Raw genomic sequence first — 6,888 nt, forward strand, 5'->3', positions numbered from 1 at the left:
TCCGGAGTCGTTTACTCAAGGATCAACATCCGGTCAATCATTTCAACTTAAGATTTCAACCATGAGCAGTAAATAGGTAACGAGGCTACAACTTTTAAGTTGAAATGAGCAGTAAATGGGGGAACGGGGCTACAACTCTCAAAACGACCAATCAGATCGATACCCAAAGTTAAATATATGCATCATACAGTGTAAATCTTAATTCGATACTGGCTACATACCCAAACTCTAGCTTCATACAAAACCGCTTGCATACGAACACTCCTAATTCCCCTTCACCACATCTCCTCAAATCCTTCCCAACTTTTCCACCTCCCAAAGATACCCTCTCCTCTGCACCTTAGTCCCTTCCCTTTTTCTTTCTTTATATTTTTCTTTTAATGCTTATATAAAGTTCATATTTATTAAGATGGCCAAAATTATCTTTAACAAAAAAAATAGCTGATCGGTTAAGAATTTCCTTTTTTTTCCTCCCTGAAGTTAAGGTTTATGTTTCAGGATTGGAAAGATGAAAAGAGGTAAACCATGTTTAAGTCTCTGTTAAATTACTGCGATTATTTCATCTCAGTTTCGAACAAAATAAATACACGGAAATAAATAGAATTAAAAGCCTTTAGCAGAGAGTCTAATTTAATTGCTGAAAGTTCGGTAAGCGAGTAAACGACATGGATAATAAACGAACTAGTATCAGCAGCTAGAATTCTGTAGGGTGATCCTCAAAAATAACTCTTTTAGCATTGACGAGAATGTCTGGTTTCAGATAATCAATTGGAATCTATTTGAGAATCAATGATCTAAGTTGAGTGAGGTTAGTAGACGAGCCTCAATCATTCTGCAGACAAAGGCTATCCATTGGAAAAATATTTACATTTACAGAGAAATATTTACAGGATTAAAATGCATTGAGAGACTTGGTTGTGATCCACAGAATGGCTTTTACGTTATTAGAGAACATCAAGCTGTTAAGGAAGCACCAAATGCAACTATGAAAATGGAGGCAGTGCAGTGCATCTAGAATTTCAGCCAAGACATACCTGCTGCTTAAAAGAGCTTTGATATAACACGACGGGAAGTCTAGAATTCTGCAGATGCAAGCTTTTAGAACGGTTGAGTTTTGTTATATCCTGATCAACGCACATGAATGAATGCAATTGACATCACTAAGAGCCATGTTGAAATAGGATGTGGTAGCATCCTTCTAACATTTAAATGGAATAGCTCTGCTTACCCAATAGCTGTGACTCCCCAAGAAGCTCATTGTAAATTACTGTGCTTCCATCCCATGCCCTTCGAAAGTAAAAAAAAGAAAATAGCATTGAATAGCATTGAGCCATCTTTCTACATTAGATGATTAAAGTAAAGAAAACAAAATAACATTAAACTGAAAGGAAAAGTCACATCAACTAGTAAGACAACATCCATACCTTAGTTTGATAAGGCATCATACATTAGTTTGTTTCTGGGACAACAGATATGCAGCCATGAAAAATGCTATATTATCTACTATATCCTCTTGCCTAACTAAAACATAGTCTTCTTCATCCACATCAAGATTTCCACCTTCCCAAAGATCGTTCTCACTGACCAAATTCCATGAACTCACTTATTCAAAAAGACAATTAATAAGCAGGTATCAGTAGTACTATCTCACTCGGAAAAGAAATAAACATCTTGCAATCGATCAGTCATTGGAAATATTTTCCCAAAATTCACATATTAACAAGAAAGAAAAAAGAAATTATTCACAGGTTAAAGAAAATAAATAAGAAACACTGAGAAGTTCCGAATTCTCTGACCAACAAGTCTCTAAAATCTTATAAACCAAGTTTGGGAGAACTGTGTTTGAGCTTTCTCTAGCTTCTGAAAGAAAGCTGGGCATTCAACTCCAGATTTCAAGAGATCTCGTAACTGCGCAACAAAAGAGATGCAGACATGTAGCATTGCCATGATGCAAAATCCAAACAAATATGCTAATTCCTCAACAACATCAATCCAAAAGTAATACAGTGGGAAAGTGGCACTGGTTCAATTGAATCACCACTTTTCAATAAACAATACAACTTATCTTATAGTCTAATGAGAGGTCATTGTATCTTCCTAGGATCTTAGAAACAACATAATTTTGATAACCTATTCAAATCAAATTAGGGACGCGCCCATTATTCCCAAGTTTGGAAGCTGAAATGGTAAATTCCTTGATCATTAAATATAAAATAACTAACAATTTTGCAAGAGTATCGTTTGCAAATCTCTCTTGGGCTTCTTGCTATTGTTACTGTACGTACTTTGTTTTGCATCACCATGATGTTTTCTCTCTCTGTGCATCATCTTCTTCACTCAAACGATTCCACCACAAATCTCTTGCAATGGAACATCTAGAAAGAAATGCAAATGAGTACCGTTGCTCCTCTTGTGTGTCTTAATAACACACCAAATTGAGGCTCAAAGTTCTAAAAGACTATCAACCTAATGGTTAGTTTAGTTAATTCTTGATAAGACCTTACGATTAGTTGATGCCAAGCCTATCATAATGAACATAAAAACAATTGCATGCTTGCTTTTTCATTGGCACTTTGAAGTCCATGTAAAGGAAGAAAAGGGAAATACTGGTACATCTGCAGGTGGGAATTGCGAAGTAAGAAGTACCTAGTAGAATAGAATAGTCGAGGTGCATGTAAGCATACCCCGACGCCACCGTTATCAACAAAAAGAAAAGGCAAAGGGAAGTCCTTACTAGGATTTCAGCTAATAAAATTTGAGAATCGAGATAGTCAGTCAGTCAGAATACTAGAATAATTTCCAATTGCGAGTATTGGAGAATGATGAAAGATCTAGACACTTCATTTAAATACTTCTTGGACCGAAATATTGTCTTAGCAAATTATGCAGATAATCAAAAAAATATTCCAAAACTGAGTGAGTACAGAGTTATTGATCAAATTTACATAAAGGAGAGAAGTGAATCATACAACTATTACTTGATAATGCAAGTTCATATACATCTTCCATAAAATGTAAATCAGCACTAGACAATTCCAAAGAAAAACAAACTAAATGACTAAGGAACAGTCAGGGAAATTTGAACGATACCGTATGAAGGTCCACAATGGAGAAGAATGTCTCATATGTATCCTGAAAACAGCAAAGCCATCAGTGAAATTGTAATTCAAATCTAAATTGAAATTTCTATAATGTCTCCTACAAATCGGAAAAAAGATTAATACATCTTAACACATCTTAATTCTTATACGTTGCAGCAGCTGTAATTTTCCAATCAACTGAATACTAGCATTAAGAGTTTTCCAGAATTTCTTTAAAAATATGCAACTCAATTGAGTATCCAAATAATCAGAAAGAAGAACCGAAACAAAAACAGGAACTCATAGCATGTATGTGTTATAACATGCACTATTTTCTCATCAAACTGTGTCAGCAACTGGAGTTCACCATTCCACTCAAAACCCGATTGAGGCATCGATACCCACACAATATGCAGGCAAACAAAAGAGATCAGCAGATTTGATCATACCGAGTTAATCAACAAGCTAGCATGACAGTTGGAAGCCCTACACATTGCCCGTCAGACCATGATGGGCAATCACAGTAACATATTGTGAAAAGATGTTGATGGATGATGAATAAGAACTGTGGATTCGACAAGGCTCATTCAACAGAGTTTTTTCTAGGCTGATACCGGCCTCCATTGTGAAACAGATCTCAGTGCAAATGATAATCAAACTAGCCAAAGAAATCTGAAAGACTTAGCTTGATGCTACATAAGTTTCCAATATGGTGCAAATGAATTTGAGTACACCGAGACAAATCCAACAAACTTTGTGAACACAAAGTTTTTGAGTAAAAGCTAAAAATGGAAAATCCAAGGACCATTACATGCGACATTAGTAGGAAGCTCTTCCACTTGCGCTTCAGATTGCAACACAAAACATTAATAGGATATTCAGCAATTTTAAATAAGAAGCCAGCAACAAAATAAAGAGAATTTTAATTGCTAGGAGTATGTCATAACTAAATTAAAAATTCTTTGACAGAGATTCTTTCCCCCAGAAAGTATAAGAAAAATGACAAAGAAGCCAACCTGCAAGTGTATCCAGTTCTTCATGGCACCAAGATAATTTTCCACATGTATCAACCGTGTAGGCTTAACACTGGAGACGATTCTCTTCCTATTTAAATGGAAAAAATAGAACAAAAGTACAAAGTTTTGATCATGAAAATCATGGACTATCATAGTGATCTGAACTTTCAAATATAACCAGCCAAGCATGTAGCACTTCACATAAGTGTCTTTTTTCAAAACCACTCGCATGAGGTTCAGATAATGCCTCGTGGTACCATAAACCATAAACATCATATTTCTCCATATCTTGATGCAAGCCCAGCAACTACATAACTTTTTGATGAAGATGTTCATTCTTAATAATTTTCATTCCACGAGTTAAACTAGGTTTAGAATAGATTCAGAAAACAAACAGAACAGTCAAAAGCTTCTACTTTCCAAAGTACTGATACATGGCACCACATAATACGAGTATAGAGTGCAACAAGACCAAAAGTTAAGAATAAAGCATAAATCATACAAATATATTGTATAATTTGCAAAATCTTGTAAGAAACCAGATTTTAGCACTGTGGAACAGCATAACCATTAAGATCCAGCGCCAATCACTGATTGTTGTGGATTAATATACTCTCTGGTTGACATAGGCCAAAGACCATTGAAGGATTAATGCGAAAATCAATTGTTACAAATTTACTCGTTTATTAACAATGACAGACAAAATTCAACTTAAAATCACCAAGGTTTCACCCATTTGCACTAGAAGCAATAAATGCAAAACTCAATATCCAAATCTATGTTTACTAGGGCCCTTTTACATGTATATTCGGGTATATAGGGGTTTAAGATATTTAGCGTTTTACAATCCTAACCTATGTGCAATTCTCAAAGAAACAATAGCATCAAAAAGCAAAAAACTTCACTTGTTCCATGTCCAATGTTTCCACATGCCAATTACTCCTCTCGGGCCAGGGTATGCGCAGATGGATTCCAATTCTAAGAACACGATAGGTTGCTGTCATTATGTGCTGAAATGTTGCACTGCCTTATTGTACGACTGCGATTTCGCAATTACATAACTGATTCTCTTTCTTTTCCCTCTATGACCTTGTTGGGATATTAGAAAACGTGGTAAGAGACTAAAATATACTACCGTAAGCTAGTAAGCCCAAAATTTGTCTCTAGTCTCCTAACATGTTTACATATCTTAACAAGTATCATTGAGGAAATTTCTTAAAGATTAAGTATATAATCACAAAAGCGAAGTTGCACAATAAGGCACACCATGCAAGTCGATCGAACTTGCATTTTTCACTGTGTAGGACTTGTTCTGGCTGAGGTCTAGGCACAAAACAGGGTTAGGGTTAGGGTTTCATTTTTAAATTCAGAATGTCAAAGAGAGAGTCACGGGTTTGAGATCCTGAGGATTTTTTTCGACAGAGAAATTGGGGAAAATGAGGAATAAAACAAAGAGAGAAAGCGATCGGATCTCACCATAATTGTGCAATGCTCTGAAACGATATTTGCTCTGCTCAGCTTTTGAAATTTGAAAAATGGTGAGCGACAGCGAGGGCGAGAGAGCGAGAGCGAGCGTGAGTGTTCAAAATAACGCGCGAGTATAATGGGTCACGGGTCGGATCTTCTGTGTGTATGGGTCGGATTTAGACATGGCGTCCAGGCCTATACTTACAGGCTAGGCCGAAATCATTGGGCTCGTATCTATTAAGAAGTTTTACCTCCTATAGCAAAGGTTGATACTTTATTTATTTTAAATAAACACCCTTTTAAAAAATTATATTCCATAGCTACCTTTTGATTTTTATAGCCAAATATCTATTTATGGTCACCTCCTACCCTTAAGCCATAAAATACACTTTGTATTATTTTTCTCTCTCATTCTTTCAGATTTTTCTCCACCATCTCTCTCTCAAAGCCATAAAACTCATGGATTCTCTCTCATCAGTTCACCCGTCGATCGTTCTTCCTCCTAGAAAGTATCTCCGCCACCACCACCATCAGCGGCAAATCTCCGCTCTTTCTTCTCACACCAAGCCAAAATCATCGTTTCCTCAATTCCGGATACCTAGAAGTTATAATAGAATAAGGTCTATAGCTGTTTGTTGCAAATTGAGTAGCGGAGGAGACAAAGAAGAAGAGGAAAGTTCGACTGGTCTATTGTGCTTCCTAGATCTCTTTGGACTGGGCTCTTGATCGAAACAGGAACAATGACGTTTCGAGTCAGAATCGCGGCCCTCTCGACGAGACGACATTAGGATTGTTCTTGAATAAGGACGACGGAGTTTGGGGCTGAGCAAATTGAAGATTCTGTTACCTTTTTTTAAAGTGTATTTCAATGTATCTCCTTGTATTTTCATGTATTTCATTATATTCATTGCCTTTTTTTTCATTGTATTCCAAGGTATCTCGATGTATTCCATGTATTTCATTGTATTCACTGTCTCGCTGTATTTCATGAATGTATTCATATATTTTTTTAATTAATACAATTTATGTATTCAGATGTACATATGTATTCAAATGTATCTGCATTATGTATTAATATGTTTTTGCACTATAGATGAATCTCGAATTTTATTGGTTGAAAACAGAAACACCCACGAACGATATCAACAGAAAATGGAAGGATTAAAAACCCGGTGATTGCTCTGTTGAAAAATATTTAGCATATTTCGCGTCAAATACAGGTTATGGGTGATGTAATTGAGTTATTTGAGTTATATTAGGAGTCTATTGTGTATTGATTCACTTTCCGTTTAAAAATAACTGAATAGACCACGATTTGCGCTATT

General features: G+C 35.9%; 1 long non-coding RNA gene across 2 annotated transcripts; it reads right to left on the minus strand.

Moving 5' to 3' along the window:
• Window positions 1–721: 721 nt before the first annotated feature.
• On the minus strand, window positions 722–5,703 carry LOC104089164 (uncharacterized). Of its 2 annotated transcripts, none has more exons than XR_684707.4 (6): window positions 5,573–5,703; window positions 4,097–4,184; window positions 3,091–3,132; window positions 1,425–1,908; window positions 1,229–1,287; window positions 722–1,124 (listed from the first exon to the last, which is right to left on the minus strand). It is a non-coding gene; the product is annotated as an uncharacterized lncRNA (long non-coding RNA). The 2 variants fall into 2 exon arrangements; XR_011413017.1 differs by lacking the exon at window positions 5,573–5,703 and adding an exon at window positions 5,363–5,382 and having other exon boundaries at window positions 4,097–5,163.
• Between the last annotated feature and the right edge of the window lie 1,185 nt (window positions 5,704–6,888).

Source organism: Nicotiana tomentosiformis, chromosome 12 (assembly GCF_000390325.3).
Source record: "Nicotiana tomentosiformis chromosome 12, ASM39032v3, whole genome shotgun sequence".
Classification (NCBI taxonomy): Eukaryota; Viridiplantae; Streptophyta; class Magnoliopsida; order Solanales; family Solanaceae; genus Nicotiana; species Nicotiana tomentosiformis.